Source organism: Siphateles boraxobius, unplaced genomic scaffold (genome assembly GCF_051911475.1).
Source record: "Siphateles boraxobius isolate OS27281-9 unplaced genomic scaffold, OSU_SipBor_1 31, whole genome shotgun sequence".
Lineage (NCBI taxonomy): Eukaryota > Metazoa > Chordata > Actinopteri > Cypriniformes > Leuciscidae > Siphateles > Siphateles boraxobius.
The window spans coordinates 19,618,099-19,627,704 of record NW_027508931.1 but is presented as its reverse complement, the minus strand read 5'-3'; the positions used below and the strand labels follow the sequence as shown (position 1 = coordinate 19,627,704).

Below are 9,606 nucleotides of genomic sequence, written 5' to 3'. Positions count from 1 at the left end.
TATCAACAAGTTTTTGGAAAAAATTCTACCCTAGCTTTAAGGGCCATACACATGTAACATTCTTGCATGTACATGCTGTAACTCATCAAAAGAGAGATATTGCATATCTTACTTTTGATGCTGTTCACAAAAGGCGATCAGACATTCCAAGCAGAAGATTATGAATGCACAGACACAACGTTTTTGCAGTGTCTTAAGCTAAATGAACATTTAAAAGACATCAGATTGAATGTAAAAACAACAGTTAGAGTAGGGGTGGGCATTCTTACCAAAATTTGATATCACAATCTTATAAGAAACAATCACGATCCATGATCATAATCGTGATCTTCCCAATTTTGAGATGCACTATCAAGAAAATTAAGACTGGCATCGAACTGATATACTAAGATATTAATTAATATTTAAATAAATAATCTGCAAATGAATTAAAAAAACATAAATCTATAAATTAAACAGCCTTATGTTAGATTGTAACTTCTTGATTCTGTAATTAAAGGCTATTACAGTATTTTTCACATATAAAGAAATTGTTTGAAAAAAAGAATAAAAAGATTTTTAAAAAATTAAATAAAAATGAATAAAAAGAAAGTCCAATCAACCTTGAACTCAGTAAGTTTGTGCACACTAGAAATCATATTTTTTTTGAAATAAAGACAAGGTGACACTCATTTAACATTTAGCACACAGTGTAAATGACATTAATATGACAGAGGGCAACTGAATATAGCGCCAGTATAGTTTGAAATCAAAGGTTTAAAGTGTGTCGATCATGTGTCCCCTGTGAAGCTGAACTAATTCACACGGACTGACCGGGATTGAACGTCTATGCACACTTCAGAATATCTGACAGCTGGATTCGACTAAGTCTGCAAGGATTGTGAAATTAAATGTTTTTTTTTTTAATATTCAAAGATTTGTTTAAATTATAAAAATGCGTATATTTGCTGAATATGAGAAAGTATTAATAGTGTTTGCCTTTTTGTTACTAATAATATAAAAGCAATAACTATAATACTTTTTCTTATACAGTTTTTGTTCTATCCAACAACAGGTTATATCCAGTAGGCCTAACATATTAGACAAAACTGTTAAACAGAGAGCATAAACTAATGAAGATGAAGAATAGGAGCGCTGTGTGCTCAGGGCCGCCCGTAAAAATAAAAGTCAGCTTCACTGGGGACACATGATCGTCCAAATAATATATATATATATTTTTTTTTACCTGTGACAACATTGTAAAGATGTTCGTCTCCCACGCTTCATATTGAAACTGGCCATTACCTCATTTGTCATCAACCTGTGGATACAAAAGGAAGAGGATTTCAATTTCCAAATAATGAATTATATACAACACATTATATAATGGTTGTTACAATTTAGTAGGTTTGACATATCTAGATGTCACACTGGTTCTACTGTTGGCCTGGTGTTGATTCCAAAGGTCAGGAAGGATTTGAACATGTAGAAAAATCTAAATATTTAAATCATATTTGTATATTGCATATTGGAATAGTAAATTGAGTGTTTTAATTGAATCAAATGTTCAAAGTGTTCGTATTTTAACTGCAGGGGTTTGTTAATTTTAGACTAGTCGGTTATAGGGATGTGACGTGAGGATATTTTCCCACCAGTTAATCGACGTGTGGACAACACCAGTAATAACGGTATCACCGGCGGGGCTTTAAAATAGCTAATTTTAAAGGCAAACGTAAAATGCGCGCGTTTGCACGGGCATTCATAATGGTGCGGAGCAGCACTGTTTTGTTGTTGTGCCCCGAATTGGTGCTAATTTGAAAACGAAACTTACATGTGCACGGCCGCACGTCAATGGGAGTTCTGTTCAGTTCTGTTCTGCTTGCTCCGCGCCCGTTGACATGTGTGACCGTGCACATGTTAGTTTCATTTTTAAATTAGCGAGGAATACTTGAATGGTTAGTTCATTAGCTTATTATTCTTAATGAAAAACACAACAACAAAACAGTGCAATGACAAATTCGCTTAAATAGGCGGTTTTACATTTCGCTGTGACACAGTCAGGGGTGATAGCAGAAAAAAATCCTGAGCCTGAACTTTTTTCCCTGGGACAGATGCGTAAGGGCGAGTTTATCCTCCGCTAATTTCTGACACAAAGTGATGAGCGATTGTTCTTCTAGTCTTATATTGTTGTCATATATTTTTGTCATTATTTTTTGAGAATGCAAGACACACACAAACACATGCCTATCTTCATAATTCTTGACTTCTAAAGTTTCTTGAATTCGACCAAAATCCTAAATTTCACTTGCACTGCACTGCAGTGTATTTTTTTCATGATTAATATTGCATTGCAAAATAATGTGTGCTGGTCAACTAGTCTAAAATTAAGAAACCTCTACAAAAGAGTAAAAAAAACATTTGTACATTTAAAATAGTTCTACTTAATTTGTTATTCCAATATCCAAATATGATAGCCTACTTGATAAAAAGAAAAGAAAAAAGGGCTTTTATTTGAGCCGTGCTGTCTTTGCATTTGAACATTGCACATTTTAAACAGGACACGCATTAGCTGAATAAACGTTAGCCAATACAAACATACTTATAGAAAATAGTTGACAATGAATAGACAGGAGCCCTGTCACAGGACCAATAATAGCAAAACGAATCACTTATTCTAAAAAGAATATCAAGTAGCCTATATGTTAGAAGAATCTGACATAGGGCTGTGTTAATAGTAAAACGTCCGTCATTTAACAAATTTTAAAAACATGGGATGGATAATAAAAAATGCTTCCTGGCATTTTGACAGGAAAAAAACACAACCAAGAACAAAACAGTTTGTCAATTTCCATTTTACAATTATCATCTCTCTCTGTGCGCGAATAGCGCGTCATGCGCGAGTGATTTCAATGTTAAGTCAATGCAAAGACGCGTTACGCGCGTAAAAAAATTCCTGCGGCGCGAATGAGGCGTAGAGCGTGGCGCGGTAGACGCGAATACGCCTGATTCGCGCGTCAAGTTCGCGCGAATTGAGCGAATTGAGCGTCTGGCGCGTTACGCGCGAATGGTGCATTTGGTGCATGCACGCGTTTGACGCGAATTCGCGTCTGCCGCCCAGAGTTGAAAAATCTGAACTTTGGCGTCAATTCGCGCCGCGTTAACCAATCAGGAGCCTAGCTGCCTGCTGTCACTCAGGAGGTAAAGTGACGTAAACTCCCGCTCGGAATCTTTCATTCCAAAATCACTGACAGCTATGGAGGAAAAATTAATTCTTGCTGTAAGCAGTCACACAGAATTGTACGATTCCACTTCATATTTGTACATAGACAGGAACAAAAAGGACCTCGCTTAGAAGAGGGTCAGTGAGGAGATTGGGGAACCTGGTAAGTTGTAAATACAAATTAATCTTTAATATTTGTCCACTTCTTTACGATAGAAATGCTCATCAGTCATTGTAATTTCTTGAACAAGAACATGTGGACATCAAAACATGTAAAAAGATAGCCGTCAACGGGTATCACCTCCGGAGTTTCATCGGATTTCGCCTCCAACGCGCGTCAATTTCGCTCTTGACGCGCGAATGGATTTAAAGTGGTCAAGCGTATAACTAGACGCGGTAGGCGCGAATTTGATGCGCTATTCGCGTCCGGTGTGAACGCAGCATGAGAGAGAGAGCTCGCGCAGCACTGATACAACGCTTTCTTATCCACAATTAACGCGCTAGTTTTCATACAAAATTATTATGCAACATAATTAGGTACTTTAGTTCCCTTTCAGTCGATAACGTCAGACGTAGTCGAAGTCGACTGAAATGGGATCACGCTAGGGAGCCTATCATCTTCGATTACTATTGAACGAGCCAATGGAATTTGGCGTGCGTGATTTGCATCACACACTCCGCCCCCGCGGCGCGGGTATAAATACGGAAGTGGATGCACGCACTAGTTGCCTTTCGCTTCGGAGCCGTTCGTCTTTGATGTCTCAGAGTGCTGTTGTATTCAACGAGCGAGTGTGTCGGTGTTCTTACGGGAAGACCTCTCCAGTGTTGGTGTTCTACAGCGTGGTGCAGCGGTGATCGCGAGCTTCTCAGCTCTCAACTGCTGTTTTAACAGCATCAAATTTCCTGTGTGCTCTGGCACTGGTGACGGTCCCATTTCCTAAAAGAGCAACACGGGTGTGAGTGCGTCTTTTTCAAGATGCCATTCCATCCGTGCGTTTCTGGGTGCTGTCTGGCACTATCCCCCTCTGACGGTCACGAAAGTTGTGTCGCATGTTTGGGCTTACAGCATGCCGAGGCAGCTTTCGTGGATGAGTCATGTTCTCACTGCGGGAACATGACCATCTCGGTGTTGAGATCTAGACTCGCCTTCGTCAAAAGCGTTGGTGCAGTCCCCACCTCTGGGCCCCGCCCGTGTTCTTCCTCTGGGTTACCTTCCCAGAGAAAGACTGGGGTGCCGTCCAAGCTGGGTGATCTGAGGATCACAGTGAGGGGTAATCCGCCCGGCCAGGCCCCGTGGGTCCCTCACTCCTCTTTCACACCGCAACCGGTGGCGCTCCCCATTGGTCCCACTGGTCCCTCTGTAATGGACAGGCCAGCCGTGTCATTTGGGGCCCCTCCAGGGGATACGATGTCAATCGCAGCATCGGAGGGGGAGCTGAACTCTGGAGATGACGACTCGGCTGCACTGCCTCCCTCCGGGAGACCAGTGTTGCCCGATCCAGAAATGTTAGCTATGCTCAAAAAGGCCGCCGAGGCGGTAGGGCTCGTGTGGAACCCTACACCGTGTCCCGAGCCGTCTCGGTTGGATGATTGGTATATCGGGGCGGGCCGTACTGGTTCTCAGTCCGCCGCCCAGGTTCCTTTCTTTCCTGAAGTGCATGAGGAGCTTACGAGGGCATGGATGGCACCTTTCTCTGCCAGAAACCGCCTGAGTAGCTCCTACCCCCTCACTACCCTTGATGGGGGAGCGGTGAAGGGTTACGAGGCTATCCCTCCGGTGGAGCGGGCCGCTGCGATGCAGTTATGCCCAACGGCGGCCGCTTCCTGGAGAGGTGATCCTCGTCACCCCTCTAAAGCCTGTAAGTTCTCGTCCGCTCTTACGGGCAAGGCTTGCAAAGCTTGTGGGCAAGCCGCTTCCTCCTTGCATGCCATGGCGTTGCTCCAGGTCCACCAGGCCCAGGCACTCATGAACATGCACGAGGGTAGTTCGGACCGTGAGCTCATGGGTGAGCTCCGCACTGCAACTGACCTCGCCCTCCGGGCGGCGAAGGTTGCAGCTCGCGCGGTCGGTTCGGCGATCTCCAGACTTGTGGTCCAGGAGCGCCATCTCTGGCTCAACCTGGCCGGTATGAGAGAAGCGGACAAGGTTCGGTTCCTGGACTCTCCCATTTCCCAGGTTGGGTTATTCGGCGACGCTGTGGAGAACTTTGCCCAACAGTTCTCTACAGCTCAGAAACAGACGGAGGCCATCCGGCACATCCTGCCTCGGAGGGACGCTGCTGCCTTCACCCGCCCGCCCAGGTCAGATCCTCCGCCTGTTCGTCGCCGAGGGCGTCCGCCCGCAGCCGCCTCAGCTCCCGCCGGACCATCGCAGCAGCCTTCACCCAGGTTCCGGTGTGGAGCCGGCCACGGAAGGAGCACCCAGCCTGCTCCAGGCGCTGCCAAGCCAGGTGGTAAGCATCAGCGCAAAAGGAAACGCTTAACCTGGACGGGCTCTCAGGGATGGAGGAGTTGCTCGTGGAGTGGTCGCCGATCCACTCCCTATGGCTAGTTGGAGGGCCGGCTGGAGTTTTTTGTTATGTGTGTGTCTGTTCCGCCACTGGCCCCTATAAAAATGGGGTCAGCGGTACCCACATATTCAGAAAAAGAGCAAATTTTCTGTTCCTAGAGTCCCAAGTGGACCAGTCTGGTGGTGTGACCCTGTAATAGCCTTACATCCCCCAGCTTCCCTTGGTCGCCAACAGGCAGCTTGGGGCGTTCGAGGACCCGGTCATCCGCCTTCTCACGTCCCCCTGCCGCTAGTGGAGACAGGTAAGTGTTGCACTGCACACTAACACCACTATCTCTACTTTGCTGCCCCACCCCAGGCTCGGCTACCCCGCTCAAGTCAGTGATAATCATCACATTAGGTGTTGAGCAGACGTGCTCCTGAAAATTCAGTGATATTCATCGCACCGAGTGTGGAGCAGTGCTCCTGACTTGTGTGTGCTTATCTTATCCTGCTGGCGAAGGATTTGATATAGCCGCTCCTCCAGCCGGTACGAAGGCCAGTTGTGAACTTGTTCTTCGTGCTACTAGGTGTGGGTCGTGACCATCTTGGCCCAAGATTGGTCTGCAGCTCCGACCTGAAAGACATGTGCTTTAGATCTCTACCTTCCGCACCGCAGGCCATCCTGTGTATGGCGTGTAAGAAAAAAAAGGGTGGAGTATCAGTACAGTGTCCTTCCCCTCGAGTGCTCCACAGCCCGTGGGGTCTTCAGGTCAACTGGAAGAGAGTAATCTCGCCCACGGGCTGAGTATCTCTTTTTCAGTTTTGGAGAGGGACTCGGTCTAACACGTCTCTCCAATGAGAATGTGTTCAGCTGGTGTTGAAGTGAGAAAGGGTCCCACTGAAAGAACTTTCAAAGGCTCCTGGGGTATATGGTAGTCGCAGCCTTTGGCTTCCTCCATATGTGACCGCTTCAGCGCTAGCTTCATGATCGAGTCCCGAGGTGACCGTGGCAGAGCAGCTCACCCTGTGTGACTATAGTTCATCCCGGTCTGCTGCCAAACCCTCTTCGACAGAGGGGCCATGTACAAAGGGCGTGTTTTAACGGGGGCCTGGGTGACCCCCGACTACACGGGCATTCGTGCCTCGAGTTGTTAGACATTGCGACCGTTGCGCAAGCTTCCCTTGCATGTCACAACTCACCCGTCACCTCCTCCTTGGAGTCAGAAGCTTCTGAGGACGCTTTGTTCCACTCCTCCCGCTTTACTTGATCGTGCCGCCATCGAGCCTCACGACAGTTATAGCCAGGGCAAGTGGAGACTCCATCCCCTGGGTCCAGCTGGGTCATGACCATTCCGGGGCCGCTCAGTTGCCCCACCGGTTTCATCTTTCCGCCAGTGTTTGTGTAAACCGAGTGGACTACCCTTGGACAAACACTCAGCTGCCCCAGGGGCCCGCAGAAATGCGTTTAACCCCAGTGAGCCTTCTATAAGTGACTGCGACTCATGGTCGCCTTGCGCCTGCTCAAGTCAGTGAAATCATCACACTTCATGTTGAGCAGAACTGCTCCTGAAACTCAGTGAAGTTCATCGCACTCAGGTGTTGAGCAGCAATGCTCCTGTAGCTCAGTGAGTTCATCACACTCAGGTGTTGAGCAGAAATGCTCCTGTAGCTCAGTGAATTCGTCACACGCAGTGCTGAGCAGAAATGCTCCTGGTGCTCAGTGAAGTTCTTCGCACTCAAGTGTTGAGCAGAAATACTCCTGAAGCTCAGTGAGTTTATCACACTCAAGTGCTGAGCAGAAGATGCTCCTGAAGCCCAGTGATCTTCACATGTTGTGTTGAGCAACGCTCCTGTCTTTTTGCGCCCGTCGCTTGCATCTACGTGCTAAGTCAGGAGAGGAACAGGTCTTCATAGTTGACCCTTATTGGCCCAACTAGACCTGGTTCCCATCGACAGCCTTCCTGACTTCCCCTGAAAACTCTTTCAGGGACGGGGCACAAGGGCACCCGCGTTCTTCCCCCGGAGATTCCGGGCGGTCTTACATCTGAACGCGGAGGTTCAGGTGGCTATCACAGGGCATGTGATAGTTACCATCACTTCTGCGAGCACCCCCTAGAAATGGGTAGCGTGCTTACGCCTTTAGAAGTGGAACCTAGTCGTTGAGTGCGTCTTCTCTCCAGAGGAGATCCTGAAAGCTTTCGATCACGTCAGTGCTCTCTTTCCTGCAAAATGGGTTGCAGTAGTGTTTTCCTTCACCCTCAAAATGATGTTGCCTCGGTGTTTAAACGACGCTCATCGTGTTGCAGAAGTGTGCAGAAGCACGTTCTGATCGTCAGGTTCCTGAGGAGCAAGGTCTTGTAAATCCTTGTGTCCCTCTTTATCCTCTTGGGCCTTGTCCCTGGTGCGTCTGCACTGCAGAGACCGCCCCTAAGCCACTGCAGGCAGCGAGTTAAAAATTCTGTTATATCAGTTCTCCTGCTCGCGTGGTCTCTACTAGAGGGTAGGGACTTGCTCGCTTTCGGTCAACGTATTGTGCCTGGAGTCTGGGCCGGCTAACTCTCACAAGCTGAGACCCTGGCTCGGATTGTGCCCAAGGTTCCTACCTCTCCCGTAATAGGAGCAGGTGGTGAGCCTGCAAGCGCTGCCCTGGAGGAGGCAGATCCAGCCCTGGCTTCTCTGTCCGTTCGCTTGGACGTGTACAGAACGCAAGCCATAGACCTCAGACCAGCTCTACAAATATCTGTTGGAATTCAGCAGAGAGGGAAGGCTGTTTCCATGCAAAGTTGCACTTAGTGCTTGCCTTCATTTCGGTAAAAATCCGAGATGCAACATGTCCACTTAGGTGTTGAGCTCCTCTATGATGAGTGTAAAGTGCTCCGCCTGGGCGTTGACGATATGCTTTGCTAAACAGATTCTAGAGTTGGGGGCTGGACGACACCTAGTTGAACCGCTGCTTCCCGTGGGCTCCCTTCTCATGAAGCCAGTTTCACCGTGAGCCCGGTTCAAGTGTCGGCTTGCTGCGCCATTCCCCTCCTATGGACTGGATACGTGCGCCTTTCTACTCCAGTTGAGTTCCCTTAAAATTGAACCCTGTTGAGTTCCTCCACACCCATCCGACGTCGGACGTGCGGAACGTCTGGTGTTAGGCCTACCACTCGTAAGCAGTGTGGAACCTGTGTTAGGCTGGGTCCATATGTTGCGGTCCCTTCGGCGACCCCATATGTGTATTCTTCCACGATACGGCTCCCTGCGGCGAGCCCGTGTCTTCCCTCGGCAGAGTCTCTCTGCCGTCACTGTCCGGTGTGTCTCCCCCGTCTTAGGCTGGAGCCACCCCAGTGACATTCCATATGTTAGACTGCCCGGTTTCCGCCCAGTTCATATGTGTATTCTTCACGTTACATCCCTCTGGTTTGGATGTGGCTTCCGCAGCGTCCCTTCCTTCCAATGTACGGGGAACGCTTTCCCAGTGGTCCTGTAGGAACAGCAGTGACTTCCCTGGCCTAAGCCCTGTCCTTCCCCGCCTTAAATTTGCGGGGGCATCAGGAGGCTTTGGTTTAGGCACTGGAAGGTGGCAGCGTTAGTGGCGTGTTCAAAGGGTGATCCCATTTCAGTCGACGTCGACTACGTCTGACGTTATCGACTGAAAGGGAACGTCCTGGTTGCGTATGCAACCCACCGTTCCCTGAAGGAGGGAACGGAGGACGTAGTCCCCTTGCCACTACCGCTGGACCACCGCTGACCCCGGGTTACTCTCGGCGGCTCAGCGAAAAGCAACTAGTGCGTGCATCCACTTCCGTATTTATACCCGCGCCGCGGGTGCGGAGTGTGTGATGCAAATCACGCACGCCAAATTCCATTGGCTCGTTCAATAGTAATCGAAGATGATAGGCTCCCTAGCGTGATCCCATTTCAGTCG

At 48.2% G+C, this 9,606-nt stretch overlaps 1 long non-coding RNA gene across 1 annotated transcript in view; it reads right to left on the bottom strand.

The window, feature by feature from the left end:
• Positions 1 to 1,224: 1,224 nt before the first annotated feature.
• The window catches only part of LOC143697019 (uncharacterized), a 130,171-nt gene continuing 121,789 nt past the window's right edge, over positions 1,225 to 9,606 (bottom strand). Inside the window, exon 4 of the long non-coding RNA XR_013186129.1 lies at positions 1,225 to 1,300. This is a non-coding gene — a long non-coding RNA (uncharacterized LOC143697019). The remainder of the gene's footprint in view (positions 1,301 to 9,606) is intronic.